Source organism: Oryctolagus cuniculus, chromosome 14, assembly GCF_051225735.1.
Source record: "Oryctolagus cuniculus isolate XC-2025 breed Fujian yellow rabbit chromosome 14, ASM5122573v1, whole genome shotgun sequence".
In the NCBI taxonomy this organism is placed as follows: domain Eukaryota; kingdom Metazoa; phylum Chordata; class Mammalia; order Lagomorpha; family Leporidae; genus Oryctolagus; species Oryctolagus cuniculus.
Window position 1 is genome coordinate 77,051,667 of NC_142880.1, and position 23,251 is coordinate 77,074,917.

Consider the following 23,251-nt stretch of genomic DNA (forward strand, 5'->3'; position numbering starts at 1 on the left):
CTGGACCACAACAATCTTATCTGTGAAAGGAAGATAGCAGTTGTTAACTTGCAAGGTTGCTGGGAGAATTAGATGAAGTGATGCATGTGAAATGACTTTGTAAAGTATAGAACATGGTAAGAATAGAAGCCATTTATAATCCATTTCTGCTATTAGGTTTATAAGGGGGATGAGCCTCTGGCCTAGAGGTAAAGATGCTCATATCTCATTTGGAGTGGTGGGATCTGATACCTATTGATGACTCCAGTTTCCTGCTAATGTGGACCCTGGGAGGTCACAGGGATGGCTCAAGTGGTTGGGTCCCTGTCATTCAAGAGGGAGACCTGGATTGAGGCCCCAGCTCCCAGTACCAGTCCAGCCCAGCCTTGACCCAGTCCTCATGGACATTTCAGGAAGTGAACCAGTGGAGAGGAGCTGTCTGTGTGTATCTCTCTATCAGTCTCTGTCTCTCAAATTAATTAATTAATTTAAAAGACTCTCATAGGATTAGCAATATGTTGCAATTTACTTTTTGTTATTACTAAAGAATGTAGCTGAGTTCAATGTAGAAACAATGGACTTTGTGCTAGTGTATTTATCCTAATCAACCTACATGAACACTGTTGAGCTGTTCACTTTAATGTCATTCATCAATGTGATCAGCCCCTGAGAAGGTCCCTGGGGGGAACAGGAAGTTTATAAACGTGAAGAGTATATTTTATAATTCACTTGTCTTTGTCATTTTGCTTTCAAATGCCACTTCAAAATACAGGTTCTGGGGCCAGCGCTGTGGTGTAACGGGTAAAGCTGCCGCCTTCTGTGCCAGCATCCCATATGGGCGCCGGTTCAAGTCCCAGCTGTTCCACTTCCAATCCAGCTCTCTGCTATGGCCTGGGAAAGCAGTGGAAGATGGCCCAAGTCCTTGGGCCCCTACACCCATGTGAGAGACCAGGAAGAAGCTCCTGGCTCCTGGCTTGGGATCAGCGCAGCTCCGACCGATACAGCCATCTGGGGAGTGAACCAGCAGATGGAAGACCTCTCTCTCTCTGCCTCTCCTTCTCTCTCTGTGTAACTCTTTCAAGTAAATAAATAAATCTTTAAAAAAAAATACAGGTTCTTTGTGAAAATCATCAGGTCAGGGGAAATGGTCTTTCTAGGCACAATATGGTCAGAAACTATAAATGCTAAGAGCTGGATTTGATGACATAAACATTCTAAGTGTCAACAGAGGGGGCCAGCACCATGGCTCACTTGGTTAATCCTCTGCCTGTTGTGCCAGCATCCCATATTGTCGCTGGGTTCTCGTCCTGGTTGCTCCTCTTCCAGTCCAGCTCTCTGCTGTGGCCCAGAAAGGCAGTGGAGGATGGCCCAAGTGCTTGGGCCCCTGCACCTGCATGGGAGACCGGGAAGAGGCACATGGTTCCTGGTTTCAGATCGGTGTAGCTCCAGCCGCTGCGGCCATTTGGGGGTTGAACCATCGGATGGAAGACCTCTCTCTCTCTCTCTCTCTCTCACTGTCTGTAACTCTACCTGTCAAATAAATAAATAAAAAATCTTTAAAAAGAATGTCAACAGAGCAAGCACCAACCAAATAAAGCTCAGCTGGATGACAAATTACAAACTGAGGTTAAGTGTAGCATATGGAAAATAGCAAATGTTCAATTCCTTAATTTATATGTTTTTTAATAAAAAGTATGGACAATCCAATGGAGAAAATGGTGTGTAAGGATAATTCATTAGAGAAGAAATGAATAAGAAAGAATGCCTAATCTCCCCAGTAATTAGAGGACAGCAAACTAAACAAGACAGTGTTTTTCACTTATCAGATAGGCAAAGGTTTAAAAGAATGCTAATACCCATTGTTGGCAAGGGTGTAGGAAGTGGGCACCTCATAAACTCTTGGTGGGAATTAATTTTAGTACAACCTTTCTGGAGGGCAATTGGCAAGCCCTATAAAGTCTAAAACATGCAAACTGTTTGACCTAGCTATTCACATCTAGAGATTTATTCTAAAGATATCATGAGAGAGATGTACACAATGTCTCTACAGAGTTAGTTCTCATGAAGTTGTCTTATTACCAAAAGTGGAAGCATCTTAAGTGTTTGGGGGATTAATTGCATAAATGATGGAAGATGCACATAGTGACACATTAAAGATGAGGTAGACATATTGATATGAAGAGATATGCATAACAAAGAAACAAAACATATTACAAGGCAACAAAATGTACCAATCTAGCTGTTGCTGGTACACGGGATTAGGGGAGATAGTCACTTAGTAATTTTCTGAATCAATTCATTAATGTTTTTTAAGGCAAGCCTGTAATAATTACTTTCACTTTAAAAGAAATAAAAGGTATTTCACAAATAGCATTAAAAAAAGCAGTATGGCTTTCCTCACAATAGTTGTTTAGCACCATGACAACTGAAATGTGACTTCCTTTTTTCGTAGTAGATGCCAGTTCAGACATATTCTAAACTTTTCCAACATAACATTCTCTCTGGGAGAGCTTGGTTTGTTTTCATCCTTACAATCTGATACGCTGACATAAAAGTTGAAGTGAAAACTGTGAGTCAACCTCCCACTGTCTCCTGCTCCTGAATTCTTCCCTGGGAGTCTGTGCTTCCTTCTAGAACCAATCTCACCTCCCAAGTGAAGAACCTGACTACATGGAAGATGTTTTCCAGACGAGACTGTGGGTCTCTTCTCTAGCTTTGCCTGCTGTTTTTGGAAGAGGCCACTGGCCTAGGCCTGGTGTTAACTTCATTCAAAAATGCAAGGAGAGGTGGGCATTTGACCTAGTGGATAAAATCCCTGTGTCTCATACTGGGACAGAATGCTGAGGCTGGGTACCTGGTTCTGGTTCCTGATCCTCGCTTGCTGCTAACGCAGACCCTAGAGGGTGGCAGTTACAGCTTAAGTCACTGGATTGCCGCCGCTCATATGAGAGACCTGGATTGAGGTTCCAGATAGTGGCTTCAGCTCCAAAGAGCTGTTGAGGGCATTTGGGGGGGGGGGGGTGAATCAGTGGACAGGAACTCTCTCTCTCTCTCTTTCCTTCTCTCTATCTCATTGTGTGTCTCTCTGCATCCCAGAAATATATATTGGAAATGCAATTCCATTTTTTTTTTAAATCAGTCCATTCAGTGAAAAATGTGTTCAGGACCAGAATGATTAGAAGATAAAGAAGAGCAAACAGATCAGACTATTTCAGCATCCACGTGCTGGACTTCATGGATATAAATTCTGGTTTCACTCAGTATCTCTGCAACTTTGGGAAAAAAAATTATTCCATGCCTCAGTTTCCCAATCCATAGAGTGAGCATATGGACACAGGCTTTTACAACCTACTCTTGGATGTGACAGCTCATTGCTGTTACTATTTGTTATTCCTTAGAAGTAAGTCACCAGGCCCAGCCTAGAAGAATGGGGAAAGATTACCCAGGGGAGTGAACACAAGGGTTAGAGAGCATTGGAGGCCATTTTGAAACCGCCACCACACCATTATCCAAGCTTTTCCAGGAAAATACTAACTTTTGAAAATTATATTACATTGTTGTTGTACCCCAAATTGCTATGTGTCCATTTGGAGTGAACAGATCACTCTATTTTGAATTGTTATCTGTGCTGACATGGTGATGAGTAGCTCAGAGAGAATCCCACCACAAAAGACAGAATGGTGTTATAGAAGGCTTCTCTTATGCTTATATTACACAACAAGGGTCTTTTAATTTGCTTTCTCAATATAGCCCATTTTCTGCCCCCAAACATATACCATAGTTTCAGGTTCACTTTCTACTGAGAACAAATGAATGTAGCCCCCTATGCAGTGTCCCTCCAAGACACAGCAGATCTCTCTCTGTCTTCTGGCTCTAACTGTCGTAGGGTGGTTGTTTTACCTTCAAATTCATTCTGAGTCGTGAGTATTCCCAGTACTTTCACTCCTTAAAGTGCCAGAGAGATCTTCTGTTACTTGATTTCCAAAAACAGTTTAGTTCTTTCTGGGTCTCTCAATTCTCTTTCCATATCATGCCTTATTGTGCAGAAAAAAAAAAAAAATTCTCTCCCTAAAAGACATTCTATCCTCTGAGAGGAGTTGCCAGCTTTAAAAATTGTTAGATATTCTTTCTCATAACAAAAATTCATATTAAATATTATTCTTTTACAATATACATATACAAGGTATGAGTGTGTTTTGACAGATACTTTACATTTCTGCCTATCAATTTGTTAGATTCAATGCAATGTCAATCAAAATCCCAGCAAACTTGACTATGACCGTGTCTAAACAAGATAAGAGTCGGAGAACTCAAGGGGCTTCCATAGCCTTGGAAACTCATGACTAGTGCATAGGGAGATTACTGATGCCATAGACAGGAGTGTCAATTTGTAAAGTCAACAACAGGAGTCACTGTGCACTTACTCCTCATGTGGGATCTCTGTCCTTAATGTGCTGTACACTGAGGCTTAATGCTATAACGAGTACTCAAACAGTATATTTCACTTTGTGTTTCTATGGGGGTGCAAACGATTGAAATCTTTACTTAATGTACACTAAACTGATCTTCAGTAAAAAAAAAAAAAAGAAAAAAAAGAAATTATCAATTCCCAACTTGACTCTCACTGGGATTAAACATGACAATAGGTCTGATCTGATTTCATCATCATTTAAAAAAAATCATCTATTATTTTTCACTTTATGTTTCTGTGTGGGAGCAAACTGTTGAAATCCTTACTTAAGGTATACTAAGCTGATCTTCTGTATATTAAGATAATCGAAAATGAATCTTGATGTGAATGGAAGGGGAGAGGGAGTGGGAAAGGGGAGGGTTGTGGGTGGGAGGGACGGTATGGGGGGGGAAGCCATTGTAACCCATGAGTCGTACTTTGGAAATTTATATTCACTAAATAAAAGATAAAAAAAAAAATCCCAGCAAACTTTTATGAAATACAAATAGATAAAAGGATTCTAAATAAATATGGAAATACAAAAACTAGAATATACATGACAATCTTTAAAGAAGAAAAAATTCAAGAATTTAAACTATTAGATTTCAGAATTTGTTGTAAACTAATTCATAGTAATTAAGATGGCGTGGTATTGTCATCAAGATAGACAAAAAGATCTGTGGAAGAGAATAGTGACCAGAGCCGGTACTGTGGCAGAGTAGGTAAAGCCACCACCTGAAAAGCAGGCATCCCATGTGGGCATCAGTTCAAGTCTCAGCTGGCAGCTACTTGCTAATGCACCTAGAGAAGCAGAGGAAGATGGTCCAAGTCCTGGGGCCCCTGCACCCACACGGGTGACCTGGAAGGAGCTCCTGGCTTTGGATTGGCCCAGCTTTGGCTGTTGGAGCCAACTGGGGAGTGAATCAGTGGATGGAAGATCTCTCTCTCTCTGTGTTTCGCTTCTCTCCATGTGTGTGCAACTCTGTGCTTCAAATAAATAATTTATATATAATAAAGAGCCTATTTCCATATTTATATAGAACAGAGAGCCCAGAAGTAGAACCACATTGGAGCAGAGCAAAAATCAATGAGGAAAGGAAGACCTTGACAAACTGTTTTTGGAACAGCCAGCTATTCAAATGAAAAATATAGACCTTGTCCTCTATTTCACACTACACTAAAAATTCATTTGAAACACATGTAAACATGAAAGCTGAAAATGATAAAGCTCTTGAAAGAAAACATAAAATTATTTTCAAAACCTGAGACAGGTGATAAGTTCTTAGACACTAACACATTAACTATGAAAGAAAAGAAATAGTACTTCATGGCTGGCGCCGCAGCTTACTAGGCTAATCCTCCGCCTTGCGGCGCTGGCACCTTGGGTTCTAGTCCCGGTCAGGGTGCTGGATTCTGTCCCAGTTGCCCCTCTTCCAGGCCAGCTCTCTGCTGTGGCCAGGGAGTGCAGTGGAGGATGGCCCAAGTCCTTAGGCCCTGCACCCCATGGGAGACCAGGAGAAGCACCTGGCTCCTGCCTTCGGATCAGTGTGGTGTGCAGGCCGCGGCGGCCATTGGAGGGTGAACCAACAGCAAAGGAAGACCTTTCTCTCTGTCTCTCTCTCTCTCACTGTCCACTCTGCCTGTCAAAAAAAAAAAAAAAAAAAAAAGAAATAGTACTTCATGAAAATTTATAATTTCTGTTTATCAAAAGACACTAAATGAGAAGGTAAACCATAGACTAAGAAAATTATACACCATGGTATCTAACAAAAGATTCATATCTGAAATATATTAATAAATCAATCATAAAAAGACAGACAACATAACTTAAAAATGGGCAAAATACTTGAACAAGTACTTTATAAGAAACAGCACCTAAACAGCCAATAAGTGCTTGAAAAAAATTTTCAACACCATTAATCGCCACTGAAATGTAAATTATATAAATGTAAATTATAATGAGATACCACAATATGTCACTCGATATGGAAAAAAAAAAGAGTAAAACCAGTCATTGTCAAAAACGTAGACTAACTGGACATGTCATGCGTTGCTGCTGAGGGTGAAAATGTTTAAACTGTTTTGGAAAATATACAATGTTGAGCACCACCTACTTCAAGAAATTCTACTACCAGGCTACAACCATGAAAAGTAAACACATACCTGCAAAAGTGTAAGAAAGTTCATGGACATTTTACTCATAATAGTGAAAAGACCAAAATAATAAACATCTATCAACAAGACAATGGGTAAGTAAACTGTAGTTTATGGATAGCAATGGGACTACCTTCCTTATGTCACTACACAGTAAAAAACTGCAGGAACTCAATAACCTACAACCACATAGTAAACCTTTTTTTTTTTTTTAAATATTGAGTGAAAAAGATCAACTACTAAAAAGAACAACTTTGGAATTCTACTTAACTTTCAAGGAAAGACAAATCTAGCCCATGGAACAGAAGGAAGCATCAGTGTTACCCTGAACTGGGGAGGCAAGTTACTAAGGACTGGACAGGTATGTGAAGCGACTCTCTGGGGTGAGAGAAATGCTTCAGTCCTTGGTCTAGGTGATAATTACATAGGCATAAAATATGTAAAATATTAGAAATTGCACTTCAATAACATTAAATAAATTAAACATAAAATAAATTAAAATAATACTGAATTTTTTTATCTAATTAGAATCCTGCCCTTCTTTTTTTAAAGATTTATTTTATTTTTATCTGAAAGGCAGACTTACAGAGAGAGAGGGACAGATAGAGAGATCTTCCATCCACTGGTTCACTCTCCAAATGCCCACAAGAGCCAGGACTGGGCCAAACTGAAGCCAGGATTCAGGAGTTTCATCTGGGTCTCTCACGTGGGTGCAGGGGCTCAAGGACTTGGGCCATCCCCTGCTGCTTTCCTGGGCAGGGAGCAGAGAGCTGGATCAGAAGTGGAGCAGCCAGGGCTCAAAATGGCACCCATATGGGATGCTGGCATTGCAGGTGGCAGCTTAACCAGCTAAGCCTCAATGCTGGGCCCTTCCCTCAACTTCACTATTCTATATCCTGTTTGCAGAAGTGTATCCTCCCATCCTCTCTGTTGAAAATTACTAGGTAATTCACTTACACAGCAGGTATTTGTAAAGAGTCCACTAAAGCATTATCCACAGACTGAAATAGGATTGGTGTACCACAGATGAGGACAAACACTTTACCCCATGGTTGGCTCAGGGCTGGAAACTGGGATTCCTGAATGGGACAGAGAAGAGAACCAACTCCAACCATACACCCATGCTTGTGGCACAACTAGAAATTCCAGAGAGTGAATGGGGAGGCAGGAGACCCTCGCCTCTGATTAATCCCTTCAAGTATTTTTCAATGGCCTGCTTGATGGAATATGTGGTGGATCTTGGGGAGGGACCATAACTCAACAGACGAAAGTGTGACAAACTAAACGGAGTTGGGGTAATTCACTTAGAGTCATTTTACCCTGTGGAGAACCAAAGAAGTGATGGAGAGTGGTCATCGGGCGGAGGGCCATGTCACAGCCGCTTCGTACATAAAAGGAGGGAGGAGACTAAGACAGGCTGTCCCACACATGGAACCAGGGGAGGACACGGATTTGTCTCCGGGGTCTGTGCTAGCTGAGAGCACCTGCTACCACAGACTTTAGAAAAAAAATCTCCGGAATATTTTCCAAGTTTCCCATTTTTATGAATACAATTAGAAGTAGTCTCTGGTGCTGAAAGTGCAACTAATGTGTCGTTGCTGCCCACCAAGGGTTGTATTCATTGTTTCCAGAAGAGTCAACAACCCAGGCAGTGTTTATAGCCATTTCAGGTTTCAATGCAGAGAAGCCAGCGAGGAGACACTTAGAATCCCCTTCTATATTCTTCCTGTTCACTGCTCGGTATCTCTTCTTCTAAGGGTGTTGATATCTTCTCTCATCTTAAAGGTTTATAACTTTACACCAAGAAATACTGACAATTTAAACTTCTTAAAAAATTTATGGCATTTCTGTTATTATCCCCTTTGCTATTAATGTTTTCAGGAGCTAGCACAAAAAAAAATTGTGTTGATTCCAGTATAAACTCTTAAAACAATGCATGTAAACTGTCCAAGATTTTGCTCAAAGAAAAGAGGGATTAAATTGAAGACCTACCAATTGGACATGAAGATTTTTTCCTTTAAAATAATAGCAAGGAGAGTGGTTTTTAAACACTCTTAGGAAATTGCCTCTAGGGCTATTTCATCAACTGTGTGCAACACACAGACAGGTAAAATGAAACTCATTATTTCATAATTACAACTTTTCTTTAATTAAGAAAGATGCTGGTCCAGCTTACAATCAAAATCAAACTTGCCTTTAAAGGGGTGATTGGCCGTAACCACGACCATCAGAGGATCCCCACGGTCAAAAGTGTGATTTGAAACTACAAAGGGTGGCAGCCCAAGCAGCCTACAGACACAAGTGACAAGCCTCCCAGGCAGTGCTTTGAAGCAGAAAATGGTCATCTTTGATGATAAGACCTTCCTATGAAATAAAACAAACAGAAAGTAGGAGAAACACAGCCCATCTCATTATGTTATCATAGCTCACACATGAGTGCACATGTGTGCTGCTAGACTGTTGTGTCACCACCATTGAATGGCTCCTAGTGACATAACACCATGTAAATCTATTTCTGCTAATGAATGACTATGAATTAATTGAAGAATTCAGAAAACACAGAATATAAACTAAAAAGTATAATAAATCATTTAAAGATATATATATTAAAATTATTAGGATAGATCTGAGCTGGACATGCTAGTTGAGATAACGAAAAGAAAGTGTGAAAGATTTGGTTGGGGCCAGCGCTGTGGCGTAGCGGGTAAAGCCTCAGCCCGCAGTGCCAGCTTCTTATATGGCTGCCGGTTTGAGTCCCAGCTGCTCCACTTCTGATCCAGCTCTCTGCTGTGGCCTGGGAAAGCAGTGGAAGATGGCCCAAGTGCTTGGGCCCTGCACCCGCATGGGAGACCCAGAAGAAGCTCAGGCCGTTGCCGCCAATTGGGGAGTGAACCAGCTGATGGAAGACCTCTCTCTCTCTCTGCCTCTTCTCTCTCCGTGTAACTCTGACTTTCAAATAAATACATGAATCTTTAAAAATGAAGGATTTGGGAGCAGCAGAGCATTCTGTGTTGATGAGCAGCTGCTTCGTGCTGATGTGCTGGTGCGCAGCAGCTAAGGCTGTGAGGGAGCACGCGGTCTGGCTCACAGGGCACTCACACTGCATGGACAGCAGGTGCCCCAGTGCGATTTCCCCAAATGGCTGTGCTCTGCATCTTCTAACAGCTCCTACTTGTTTTCTTCCAAAGTTTATCTTCATTTGACTTTGTAGGTCCTTGAAGCTAATAAATTATGGGACTACTTGCCTAGAAAAATATTGTTTGTGGAAAGCATCTATCGTAATCTAGAGGAAACACTCACTGTCTGGATTCCAGCAAACCAGTGCTGTGGCATGGTTGAATTCCTACACTCCGCCCAGAGCCAAGAGGTGTGCCATGAACAGGACCAGGGCCAAGCCCTCAATCTGACATTCTTGCACCGTATTGCAAATCTGGTCCTCTGATAGCATGGTGGGGTGGAGAGTGGGGAGCATTGGAAAATAATCTTTTTATCTTGCCATACTTGGGACTTTTTGTTTAGTCTGGAGAAACCCAAAGGATACAGTTCTTAAGATGCTGTACTTTTCATTTTTGCTTTGTTTGTGTATGCTACATACACCCCCCCAAAAAAACTGTCAAGTACGAAACTCATTTCTAGAGCGATTTAGAATCCATTCTTGTTAAACAATGCAGGAGAGCCCTGAGCTGCTTTTCTGTAGCTCCCGTCAAGCACACCACTAAATCTCTGGGTATTTATAGGAATTTCTTTAACAACTTAGTCGAACAATACTTGCCCTCATTTTTCAAATGGAAATAAATTTTGATAAATGACAGCATGACCTATTCCTCTCAGTAGAGTCCTCATTCTCTACCCAATTTTCTCCTCCACCTACCTTGTCTCCCACCAATCATTTACATAGTTAACACCCATCTACACACTCGCATGTACATACACACACACACACACACACACACACAGACACCCACATTCTGAGAAAACCCAGTAATCTAAGGGATTAAGATTTCACTTTTACCAGGCCACTTAAAAACAGAAGGCAGAATAGGAAGTTCCGGTTCAAGGCTCTAATCCATAGGTTGAGTGTTCTCTTGAGCACTATCTCAAATTTTACTCTACTCAACTGAGAATGCAAGTCCACTTTTGAGCCCTAGGCACGTGGTTAGAAAATTACACACCATCTTGTGCTTTTATGATACGTCACATAGTGCATGGGTGTGTGTGTGTGTAACCTGTGAGCTCCCCAAAGCCAGGAGTCGTAGTGTACACATCTTTGCTTCTTCTGTAGCTCCTCACACAGCGAAGGATCATATTACAAAATAGTATTTTATAGTCATTAAGACAGTGACACTGCAATTAGAGTTTAGTTCCAGAGGTAGATTTGCTGCTTACTACTTTGAGCAAGAACTTACTCCAGGCCCAGTTTCTTCAACTATAAAGTGGGTATGATGATATTACATATCTCACAGAGTTGCTGAACAGTTAAATGAGATAAGATATGTGATAAATTTAGAAAAATCCCTATAGTAAGCCTTCAATAAATATTTTATAATGTAATTTATCATGATGAGTATTTTCAAATGATAGTTTAAAAATTGGCATTGAGATACAAAGTTTCTGGGGTGGTATTTGGCTTAGTGGCTTAAGTAGATATTTGGAATACTGCATCCCATATTAGAGTGCATGCTCTTGGGCTTCTGTCCCAGCTTCCTGCTCCTGCACCTTTGGAAGGCAGCAGGCAGGCAATGGTTCAAGTACTTGGGCCCTTGAAACCCGTATAAGAGACCCAAACTGAGTTCTAGGCTCCTGGCTTCAACCTGGCCCAGACCCAATTGTTGCAGGCATTTGCAGAGTGAACCAGAGGATGAAAGACCACCCCCTGCCTGAATCCCTGTCTCTGTCTCCTCTCTGTGTCTCTCTGCCTTTCAAATAAAATGAAAACAAATAGAAATTTAAGATAACATTTTCAAAAGAAAAAAACTTCCTCTTGTTATAGTAAAATTTCTTATCCCTTCCCATCCATTTAATTAGGGGAAAAAGGTAGAGCAGGAGCAAAACATCTGTACAGCACCGTCTATATAAGCTGGATGCTGAACTAGGCCCTTTGCACTATCTATTTTATCCAAATACTCACAGCACCGTGAGATAATATCATCTCTGTTTTACAAAAGAGGAAACAGAGGGGAGGAGAGACCAACTTCCTCCATATAACCCAACTTTTACACAGCAGAGTTAGGATTTGAACAAAAACATGTCCACCGGTCCTTGTTGCCTCCCAAGCCGAACTAATCCAACATCCTTGGAAAGTTCAGCTATTGTGGAGCTTCCTGGGGCCTGGTAGGGAACAGAGGTGACACAGGGAGGTGCTGCTCAGCAAAGAGAAAATATGCCAGGCTGTCTCTGTAAACCATGAACACAGAGTAGAGACGCAAGTATGAAAGAAAACATAAAACAGGTGTAAATGAAACAAGAACTGGTAGAATTTAGAAAAGAAGTAGAAGAATAAAATTAGAATATGACAAAAATGAAGTCCCTGGGGGTTATGGCATGAAGGAGACGAGATCCTGACAGCAAACGCAATAAAGGACATGAAGGTCCTGATACAAAAAAGGAAGAAAATGAAATGGAAGTAATTGAACCACAAGACATACATACATGCATGTATACACCACAGAATTTGCTGGGAGAAATGATGAACATGGATGAGACTAGGTGAGAAAATACGAGCAAAACTGACATCCCTGGAGAAGGAACCACGCAACAGTAAACTGTTTCCAGATACAAATCCCAGTGTCTTCTGCTTGCTGCCTCCTGTGGTCTCCCCGGGACAAGGTTGCTCTTGCAGGAGGTTGCCCACTCCCTGTGGAGTTGAATCTAAGAGAACTTTTTTGATGTAGCTTCCTCAGTCACGCTCAGGAGTGTAGCATTTTGGGTAAGAAGATTGACTCTTTGGATATAACATACACATTTTTTTTCCATTTTTAAATAAAAGGCCTAGGTGGGGGCGGGTATTGGGGCATGGCAGGTTACACTGTACCGTGTGATGCTGGCATTCCATGTCAGAGGAATTGTGTGTTGGCCATTATGCTTCCAATCCAGCTCCCCGCTAATGTGCTGGGGAAGTCAGTGGAGGATGACCCAAGTACCTGGATCCCTGCCACCCACATGGGAGACCAGGATGGAGTTACTGGCTTCTGGCTTCAGCCTGGTCAAGACCTGGCCATTGAAACCATCTGGAGAGTGAGCCAGTGGATAGAAAATCTCTCTCTCTCTTTCCTCCCACACTCCATGTCTGTGTGCGTGTGTGTGTGTGTGTGTGTGTGTTTGCCCATCTCTGATACACTGCCTTCAAATTAATAAATAAGTAAATCTTTTAAAAAGAAAAAAGAGAAAAAAGCAGGGAATATCTAAATTTACAAATTCAAAGACATGTTTTGTCCCTAGGAAAAAAATATCACAGAGCAGTTGTTAGATTTGAAAGATAAAAAAAGAATCCTTGGGGCCAATATTGTGGCTTTGCAGGTAAAACTGCTGCCTGGGCAGTGATTTGTGTCCTGGCTGCTCTACTGCTGATTCAGCTCCCTGATAACAGCCTGGAAAAGGCTGTAGAAGATGACCCAAGTGCTTGGGCTCTTGCCACTCACGTGGGAGACCCAGAAGAAGCTCCTGGCTCCTGGCTTCAGCCTGGCCCAGCCCCAGTCACTGTGGCCATGGGGGGAGTGAACTAGCACATGGAAGATCTCTCCTTGCCCCACCCCCATGACTCTGACTTCCAAATAAATAAATACATATTTTTAAAGGAAGAATCCTTTAAGAATCTTGAAAAATTCTGAATTCACCTAGAGAAGGTAGAAAAAACTTAGTGCCAGAAAACAGGAAAGCAATGCTGATAATGTCCCCAAGGAGCAAAAGTGTGATTCAAGAATTTATAATCCATCAATAGAGTGCAAAAAAAATCAGGATAACATTTCTAAAAATGCGAGAGTTCTATGACTCTTAGTTTCTAATTCGAAGAAGCTGCTGGAAACAAACATTACTCAACCCAAAGAAGACTAGGAAAGCCTCACTAAGAGAATCACTGGTTATTTTGTGCATTTTGTCCAATTAACAGAGGGAAAACAACTAAAACAAATGTAGGGACTTTATACAATGCCATGGAAATGTTATCAGTACACATGATAGCATCAATAAAGTGTTCAAGAAGAAGAAAGGGAAATGTGTGATGATGGGAATGTAATGAACTTTGCTCTTGATAGCCAGAGTTAAAGGCCCCAATCAAGAGTCCAGGGGATGGGCCCTGGAAGCCAGGACCAGAGCTGAGTTTGAGTAGCCTTTTCCCAGCAGCCTCTGCCATATCAGGAGAGCTGAGATTGGAAGGCCTTGGTGGAGAACTCCCAACAGCGGCACAGGACAGAGCCAGTATTTAAACATTTGCTGTCTTAGCTTGACTTCCTGGGAAGCAGAGCCTGAACCAAGGATTCACGTAGTAGTAATTTATTAAGGAAACACGTTCAGAGAATCCGGGCTGGGAGGAAGGATGGAGAAGGAGAAGCCGAGCAAGGCTAAACAACACCTTCAGTTTCATTCTTGCAAATACAGGGGCAAAATTAACAGAGTCCTCAGTCTTACGATGCTTGTTATTAGTAATAAGAGCCAAAGGTGATGCGGCCCAGGGATCATTACTGGAGTCCCAGGTGAAGTAATGAAACCACAGCAATTATTTGGCTCTAGTAGGAAAGATAGGAAGAGAATTAGAGGTCTACAGATCTGAAATTCACTGCTGCTGCTACTTGAAATTCTCTTGATCTCCCACATCAAATGAAACCAACCGTGCATAAAGGATGAACTTTCACAATGATCTTGATCTAAAACTCCAGATTTGAGACCTGTGTACTGTCCAATGAATGAGTGCTACAGCTGCACAGAATGTCCATCTACACACCTTCCCTACAAGCCAACGTCCTCATAAATCACCTACCACTAATCATGTATTAAAATGGGTAATCTAGAAAGGCCAATCGTATCAAGCATTGGCAGTGATGTGGGATACCAAGAACTGCTGTACACTGCTGATGGGGATGTAAAACGGAGCAACTAGCTTGGAAAATAGATTCGTAACAAAATAGTTAATTTCCAAGGATGTTGGATATACCTACCAGTACCGTGTGACCTAGCCTTTCCACTTACAGTTTCCCAGGAGAAAAGAGAAACCATGTAAGAACTGCACACAAACAGAGCTATATTTGTAATAGCCAAAAAGTGAAGGCAGCCCAGATGTCCATCAATAGGTAAAGGAATAAAGGAATTGTGATAAATCCACAGAGTGGAATATTACTCAACACTAAGAAGAAATGAACTCATGGTACATGGAGCGTCAAAGGAGGGAGGGGACTCCTTGGTGCCAAGCATGGTGCACTGTCCACTGAAGTCTCTTGGGCAGCCTGTAAGGTAAGGACGCTTGTTCTCACCTCTCCAGAATTGAGAAAACCGAAGCTTGGAGAGAGAGGGGAAGCAACCTGTCTGGCCTCAGCCAGCTGCCGAATGCAGTGGCAGAGGCAGCACGGAGACCATGCTCGTTGGAGGCAGAGTCCTCACGTGTGTTGCTTGGACCCCAGGCCCCTTTGGGGTGAGACGGTACCACAGAAGTGATGCGCTCCCCGCGCCAGAAGGAGGTCAGCCTTGGTGCAAAGAGGACATGCTTGGGAGAGGAAGAGGAAGCGCTTCTTTTTTTTTTTCTTTTTTTTTTTTCTTCCTTCGCACAGTGCCCCGGCTGACTCACTCTTCCCTTGCGTCTCAGCTCCAAATCTTCCCATCTTCATCCGAGGCCCTGCTGGAGTGCTCCCCACGGAGCCTGCGCGTGCTCTCAAGGCACAGGTCCGTACAAGCAACAGCTCCACCTGGACACCCACTACCAAGGCGCACTGCAATTTGATATTCTCTTACTGTTTACTCCTGCTTTAATTACAGGGTGGGAGAAAGAGTGTCCAAGCTTTGCCAAAGACTGGTGATTTAAAAAAAAGAAAGAAAGAAAAAGTCCTTCCTTTTTATCCAATTGTTCAAATCTGTTGGGAGAGGCAATCGGAACGTTTTTGGAACCAAGCTTGCTGCTGAGCGAGTTGCCAGGGTTTGGAGCTCTCTGCAAAGGTCATTGTTCTCGGTAAAGGTCATTGTCTTTTCATGAAAACCCCAGCAAAGCATGCCAAAGCAGGAAAGCCAGCAGCTTGCCAAATGTCCGCTGTCCCAGTCACCTGCCCTTCCTGCCCTAGGAAGGATGTGGAATGATCTCTGGAGTAAAGACATCAGATCGGGTTTGTTCCTTTCTTGCTCTTAACTCAGCTGCAAAGTGCACAAACAAAGCACACAGAGGATGGGTCTCAGAGCCCTGAGCGGCCTCCGCACCAAACGCGGCAGCTGCTGGGTGTTGCACAGAGCGAGAGAAGCAGACGTCAGTTGTGGCCATTTACATCCCGAATGCAGGTCCTTGTGTTCTCCCTGGGGTTTCTGAGATGTCCAGGCCTGAAGAATGAAAACATGAGGGAGGGTGCACTCTGGACAGGGGTCCTGGGAGGGACTGGGTGCACAGCAGGGGTGGCAGGCAGAATCAGGCAACCAAGCCATGAGAATTCAGCTCTTGGGGGAAGCAGCTCTGTTGACAAGAGAACGAGGGCAGGGTGATTTTGGCCAGCCTTGTGCTGTGTTAGCTGCACGAGTTTTTCCTTTCCTCCTACGTGGCCTCTTCAGAATCCGGTGGGGGCTTCTGTCCCATTGCAGAGAGAGGCGGAATCCTGCCCCGTGTTTGCGCAGGGGCTCCATGCTTCCAGATGCGGCTCCGCGGCTGGGAAGTTTGCACAGATGATGTCAGGAAGCTCTCTCCCCTTGGCAGTACTCGCTCCGGAGCTGCCAGACCCTACGAGTGAGTCCTGGGGCCTCTGGTTCTACTCTGCATGGACAGATGCACATCTCAAACCCAAGGGTGTGAAAATGATTTCCACTGCATCCCTCCCCTTCTCCTGTCTGTTCCAACTACCTCTGTGTAGCCATCCCTCCCTGCTACAACTCTGAGTCGGTCAACCTGTCACCCACACGTACGGACAGAGCTCTTGGTAGTGGGCCCTGCGTTTAAAGCTCAGGTCCCTCTAAAAGGGCCCCCCATTCCGACGCTGGACTAGACTGATGTGCCCAGAGCGCTCTCCGCAACACTGGGAGTCGGGCCAGGAGACTGGGCTGTATCTCCAGCACAGGTGCACGCCCCACCCCCAAGAGAAGGCCTTCCCAAAGAAAATGCAAATGGATGCTTCAAAAAGGTCATGGAAAATGGGCTTAAAAATTATTTCATTTTGGTGCAAAAATTCCTCCAACCCATGCATAGTTTTTTCCTAATGCACGTTCTCATGAACTTGTTGAAGAGCCCTTGTATATGGCGGAAGGCAAGAACACTTTCTCTCACTGCAGATTTACATATATGTGTATCCTTTCCCCCATCCCATTCATTCATCCAGTTTAGAGCTTCCTCTATGCCAAGCACTGTTCCAGGCACTGGGAGATTCAAGAGGAAGAAACTGAATTCCCTGTCCTCTGGAGTTGACATTTTGGTGGGGTAAGAGAAACATCAACATAAAAGTGTCTATTTTAGTTTCTGAGAAGGGCTATGATGGAAAGGTAGGCAGGGGACAGGAAATGATGGCGGCTGGGGTGAGGTTTTGGACAGGTAGCCAGGGAAGCCTCCATGAGAACGTGACAGCCGAGCAGAAGCTGAAGCAAGTGAAGCATAAGCCATAAAGACATCTGCAGGTAGGACAGCTCCGGCAGAGAGCAGAGCAAGTGCAAACGCCCTGGGAGAGGAGGGGAGACTGCTTGGTCCATGACAAAGAACAGCAAGGAGCCTAGAGTGGCTGGAGGGGGCGGGAGAATGTGACGTCATAGAAGAGGGCGGCCTGATGGGGTAGACTCAGACTGAGACGGGTGATGGGCAGAAGAAAGGCAGCCTCTGGCTCCTGGCTGCTGAGGGGAGGCGGTGACGGAGTGTGGGACAGAAGCGAGGAAGCCAGTTTGGAGGCAGCGGCAGTAACCCGGGCAAGAGGCGATGGTGATGGACCAGGCAGTAACAGCCGAGGCGGCAGGAGAGGCCGAGGCGGCTCTCCCTGGGAGAGCGCGAAGGGGGTGGGAGGCGGGGCGGCAGGGTTTGCTGGAGGATAGGGTTTACGCTCTCCTGGTCATGAACTTCTGACGAGGGAGCGGACCCAGGATCAGCTCAGGGAGGTACAAGGGCATCTGAGAAGGGGGCCTCTGGAATTCTGGCTGTTAGACAAGGGACGGGGGCCCCTCTGTGGAGCGCCTGTTACGTGCCAGGTGGTGCCTTGGGTATGTTCACAGGACCTTCTTCCGCATAGGTCCTCGCTGCAGGTTTGAGTATTTCTACTGCACAGATAAGGAAACCAGAAGCTCAGTGAAGACCCATCAGTCAGGCAGAGAGAGATCTGGGCCTGTTGGCTGAGCCCGATTCAGAGTGGAAGGCCAGAGGGCATGCGCAGCAGAGGGGTGCGGCCAGGGAGGGCCCTGGAGCGAGGGAGCCCAGGCGCCCTCCCTGGCGGCCGCAGCTTCTCACCAGAACTCCGGAGTGGAGCTGAGAGTCCTGGGTCTGGCCCAGCACTGAGCTTCCTCAGCGAGATCCGGGACATAAGCTACTGAGATTGCAGCCGCCAGAGGCAGGAAGGCTGAGCAGGGGCAGGCAGGAGAGCCTGGTGAACCCTTCCCAGCCCAGCCTTCCGGTGCCTGCCCCGGGAGGGCCCCCAGCCAGGGGCTGCCCACCTGCCCTTGGATTCAGTCTCTACATGTCAGTCTGTGCGCGCTGAGCTGTTCGCGCGGAGCCCTGGGCTCCCGGGGGCTGCAGGGAGGAAGTGGGCCTGTGCTCAGCTCTGTGCACCTGCACTGGGCGGGCGTCTATTTCCCCTTTGGTTGCCACAGCAACGAAAACAACAGTGGCTGCCCAAACCCCCTGTGCGCTCAGCCTGGGCTGACCCTGACCCCTGGCTGCAAGGCCCTGCCTCTTGGTGGCTTCTCTTTCCTCCCACCCCCTGAAAGTATCTTCTGTGAAACCAAGTGCTTACCCACCCTCCTACGGAGCTGAACCGCTTCCCAGCTCTGAGCTCCTCCTGGCTGCAGCCAGCGCCCCAGGGAGAGGGCGGGACCCCAGCATGCTGGCCTGGAGCAGAATGTGGTCTTCCCAAGCGTCTGGACACTCCACCCAACCCCAGGAAAGCAGGCAGTTTCCCAAGGGGTGGCCATTGCTGTTGAGCCCAGAGCTTGTACCCAAACATAACGTGGGTCTGGCTATCGCCCTTGTTAAATTCCACCGCGTGGAAGGCGCTATGAGGGGATTAGCGTCCTCGTTCCAGGTGGGGCAGGTCTAGAAGAGGACGAATGAGGATGATAATTTATGCCCTCCGCTGATGGCCGTGAGCATGACTGGAAAACGGGTAGCTGGCCCTGCCCATTGACTCACAAACCAACACGGACCTGGAGGCCCAGAGCCGCATGTGCTCTGACGCGAAGCCCAGGGAGGCCGTCCAGGGAAGGGCGGTGCCCCAGGCTCAGCCGGCCCCACTTCCTGTCCCGGAGCTGCACACGGCTGCACAAACGCATCTCAGCCCTGAGCTGGGGACAAGGAGGCGGATCCTTCCCGCCATCCTGCGCTGGGATAAACCTGGAAGCTGAAGGAGGAGTGCACCTGTAAGCTATTTTGTTTTGTTCTTGCCATAGTCCCACAAGTTAGACAGGGTAGCTTCCATACCTTACACAGGAGAAAAAGCAGACTTCAGAGAGGCTCACTACTTGTCCCAGATTGCACAGAGATCAAGAAGTAGGACAGGGTTTTGAATTCAGATTTCTCATTCCACATTATAACGCGGCGGCTCATTTAAAAGTGTCGATAAAGGGCACTGAACTGGGTGGTGAAAAAGAGGGTCTCTACCAACAATTGATCTTCCATTCCATTCTGTTTGTAAGTTTTTTTAAAGGTTAGACTTTTAAGAGAGATAGAGAGTGAGAGTGAGAGATCTTCCTTCTGCTGATTCACTCCCCAAATGCCCAAAACAGCCAGGTCCGGGCCGGGCTGAAGGCAAGAGTCCAGAACTCTTTTAGGTCTTCACATGGGTGGCGTGAACCCAAGTGCTCGAGCCAGCGTCTGCTGCCTCCCAGGGTGTGCATTAGCAAGAAGCTGCAGTGAGAAGCAGAAGCATGATTTAAGCTCGGCACTCTGATATGGGAGGGGGACATCCCAGTGGCATCTTACCACCGTGCCCAATGCCTGGCCCTCTTTGCAGATGTTTTCAGGAAGCAACTCCTAAGAACACACGGCTCTGTAGTTCCTCTTCATCAAACTTGCAGTGGAGCTGGGGCTATAAGACATGGACCCAAATAATCACAAAGCAGTCAAGCTGCATCCTGAGAATGCTGCCCTGCAGGGTACGGGGAGGGGCAAGGGGGTGATCATTGCTAGTGTTTGGCTTAATCAAGGAAGACTTCCTGGAGAAGGGGACAGAAGCTGAGCCTTATCAGTCATATGGTTTTTTTTTTTAAAGATTTATTTATTTGAAAGGCAGAGTTACAGAGAGAGAGAGAGGGAGAGACAGAGAGAAAGAGAGAGAGAGAAAGAGAGAGAGAGAATCTTCCATCTACTGGTTCACTCCCCAAGTGGCTGCAACAGCCGGAGCTGAGCCAGGCCAAAGCCAGGAGCCAGGAGCTTCCTCCGGGTCTCCCACATGGGTTGTCGGGGCTGCTTTCCCAGGCACACTGACAGGGAGATGGACCGGAAGTAGGGTAGCGGGACTCAAACTGGTGCTCCTATGGGATGCCAGCAATGCAGATGGCGGCTTTACCTGCCACGCCGCAGTTCCATCCCCCGCACATAGGATTCTAGCAGACAGATTCTAAGGACTTGGGCCTTTAAAAAATTCATTTGTGTTTAATATCTGGATCTTTACCACCTAAAATTGTGATATAAAAATGTGTTCATAGTGTCCCTGGGTGAGGAGCATGCCCAAGGAGACCAGGAGAGAAAGGCGGCCATGTCCCGACAAAGAGAGCTCCGCAGCCTGGCTCGTGCTGACTCCATCCATCTGCACTGCATGCCAACATGGGGGGTGGGCTTCCACGGATGTCGTGCCACCCCCTTCCCTCAGTGACTGGCAGCCCCCCTGCCTGTAGCAGTTCCCGTGCTCTGCTCAGAAAGCCGGAGGGAGCGCAGGTGCTAAGACCTTGGGCAGACAGATGGCTCCGGGCTTTTCCTCCCGCTCCTGCTATGCCTGGAACTCTGACCCTTTCCCTGGAACTCTGACCCTTTCCCGATCATGAGTTACCTCGATCTGTCTTCAACAGAGCAGAGGACCGCTGACACCACAAAACCACCTTGAGACCCTGCTGTTCCACTAAGGATGCAAGCCAAGCCCGGGTGACATCTGTCTTTGGGCTTTGCTCTTCCTGTTAGGAAAGCTCTTCTCCCTTTCTCCCATCCGACCTAGGTACTGCCTCCCCAGCCCTTGAACCTTGGCTCTAGAAGCACCTTTTCACGGAAACCATTTCCCCTGCACACACTCGTGGCCGGGGCAGGTTTCCCCGTCGCACATTCTCCTGGGATCGCGCCTTCGCAGTCGGCAGGTGCGTGCTAGTTTGTACCTTCCAAGCCAGGGCTGTTGACTTTCACAGAGGCAGGTGTCACCCACGATGACTATCATCATGTCTGACAAACGAGAACAGTGGACCAGACTGCCGCGAGGCAGCCTGATGGAGCAAGCAGTAATGCAGTCAGGCGGGCCTGGGTGGGAATCCCAGCTCAGGGACTTACAAAGTAGGCAACTGATTCCGCGTCCTTCGATGCGTCTGCTTCCCCTGGGCAAAATGAGGACGACAGCACTTCTTTCAGAGGTGACTGCGGAACATCCTGCTGAGAGCCTCCTCTGCAGGCCACCTTGGAGGTAGGTGCCCACGCAGTGATGTTCGCTTGCTTCTTAACCTCTGCTATCACCTGACTGGACTCAGCTTGGCTCGCAGGTCGCCTTTGACCTTGACTTGCAAGCCATAGAGACTTATTTTCATCAGCCCAAAGGCCCACCCTGGGATTTTAATTCAGGCTGGAAAACGCTTTCCAGGACTCTCTGAAGCTGAGTCAAGAGGTCCCGTTCGCCCGTGTGTGTCTGCCAGGGCTCCAAGCAGCAAGGAACAGAAACCAGCCCATTCATTGCAGAAAAGGAAGTTATGAAAAGCAAGCAGGTTGCTAGGAGTTTCCCAGATGGTGCACAGCCAGGCGCAGAAATTCTCCACCAAGAGCAATGCCCCAGATCAGGACAGAGTCGGGCTGGAGGAGACACGGCTGCCATTGCTAATGGACACAGACCCGGCCACCGGCATCTGAGCCTGGCCAGCACTGGGCACAGGGTGCTGGCCATGGAACAACAGTCACTGTTCTCTGTGGAAGCTGAGCACAGTCTCAGTAGCATCCCACCCTCACCAGAATGGAGTCCACTCAGGGCCTATTTCTGTCCTGCATCTAGGTGTAGGAGCGATACTCCCAGTCGGTGGAGCCCCAGTTACTGTCCCACAACCCAGCTACAAAGGCAGGCTGAGAAAGCGTGGGTCTGCCACGGTTAGCTTCTCTATGAGAAGAAAACAGCTGCCTCATCACGCCAGGAAATGCCCCCAGAGGGAAAGGATTTCAGTCCCTGGACATCCTGTCGTGGCCACCTGTGTCAAAGTCTGAACTAGCCAGTCTCAGCGAGCCTTATGCTCTTAAGATAGCCCTCCCCCCCCCCCCCAACACCAAGAAAAGCATTCTTTTGGTCAAATAAGTATGAGAAAACTTCCCCTAAGAAGTTACAAACACATCAGCCAATTAAAGGCTCTAAGAAGTCCTAAAATAAAGAAATCCATTCAACTGTCCCATCTCCAAACTTATTTGTGTGCAAATCATGCCATGTGAGAATTCCTTGTGTACAAATCACAGGCATGCCTGTTGTTGCTCTCCCAACACCTCTACCCGTCCAGAATGTGCTGCAAAAGAACTCCCTTGAAATTCTCCACTCAGAAGATTCCTCAGACACCCTTCTTCCTGTCTGTCCTACCTCTCAAAATAAAAGTATCCCAGAGACAATGAAGGTCGACCCCACATGGAGAAGAACAAGGAAGCTGGGGAGGGGAATCAGACTTTGCTCCTCAAAGGATGGTCCACAGACCAACAGCAGCCACAGCAGCAGCAGTGTCACCTGGGAGCTTGGGAAATGCAGAGCCTCAAGTCCCACCCCAGACGCAGAAACTCGGAATCTGGATTTAGCCAGGTGATGCCCATGCTGGCACAGATTAACACCTCTACCTGCAAAATCCAATCCCTCGTAATAAACATCTAACTCACACCCAAATTCCCGTAGGTAGATTTGGCTCTTCCCTTCAGCATTCTTTCACGGGGTGTGCCTACATCCTTTGGGATTCTGGGACTTTAAGAAAATCTTAGTATTTTGTGGTTTGGCCAGAGAGAAGCTGAGCCGGCTTTGGCGGTCTTTTCTGAAACGTCGTGTGGGGAGTCTCCGGCCCTGGCACTGAAGGCTATGCCATCAACACCGAGGTTGTCTCCCTGTACACCCAAATGGTGCTGCTCTAACCAGCCCTCAGAGCAGGTGCATTTAG

At 46.2% G+C, this 23,251-nt stretch overlaps 1 long non-coding RNA gene across 1 annotated transcript in view; it reads left to right on the forward strand.

Annotated features, from left to right (window-relative positions):
* Positions 1 to 1,542, forward strand: part of LOC138845199 (uncharacterized) — a 31,272-nt gene extending 29,730 nt beyond the window's left edge. The window contains exon 4 of the long non-coding RNA XR_016220749.1: positions 752 to 1,542. This is a non-coding gene — a long non-coding RNA (uncharacterized LOC138845199). The remainder of the gene's footprint in view (positions 1 to 751) is intronic.
* The last annotated feature ends 21,709 nt before the right edge of the window (positions 1,543 to 23,251 follow it).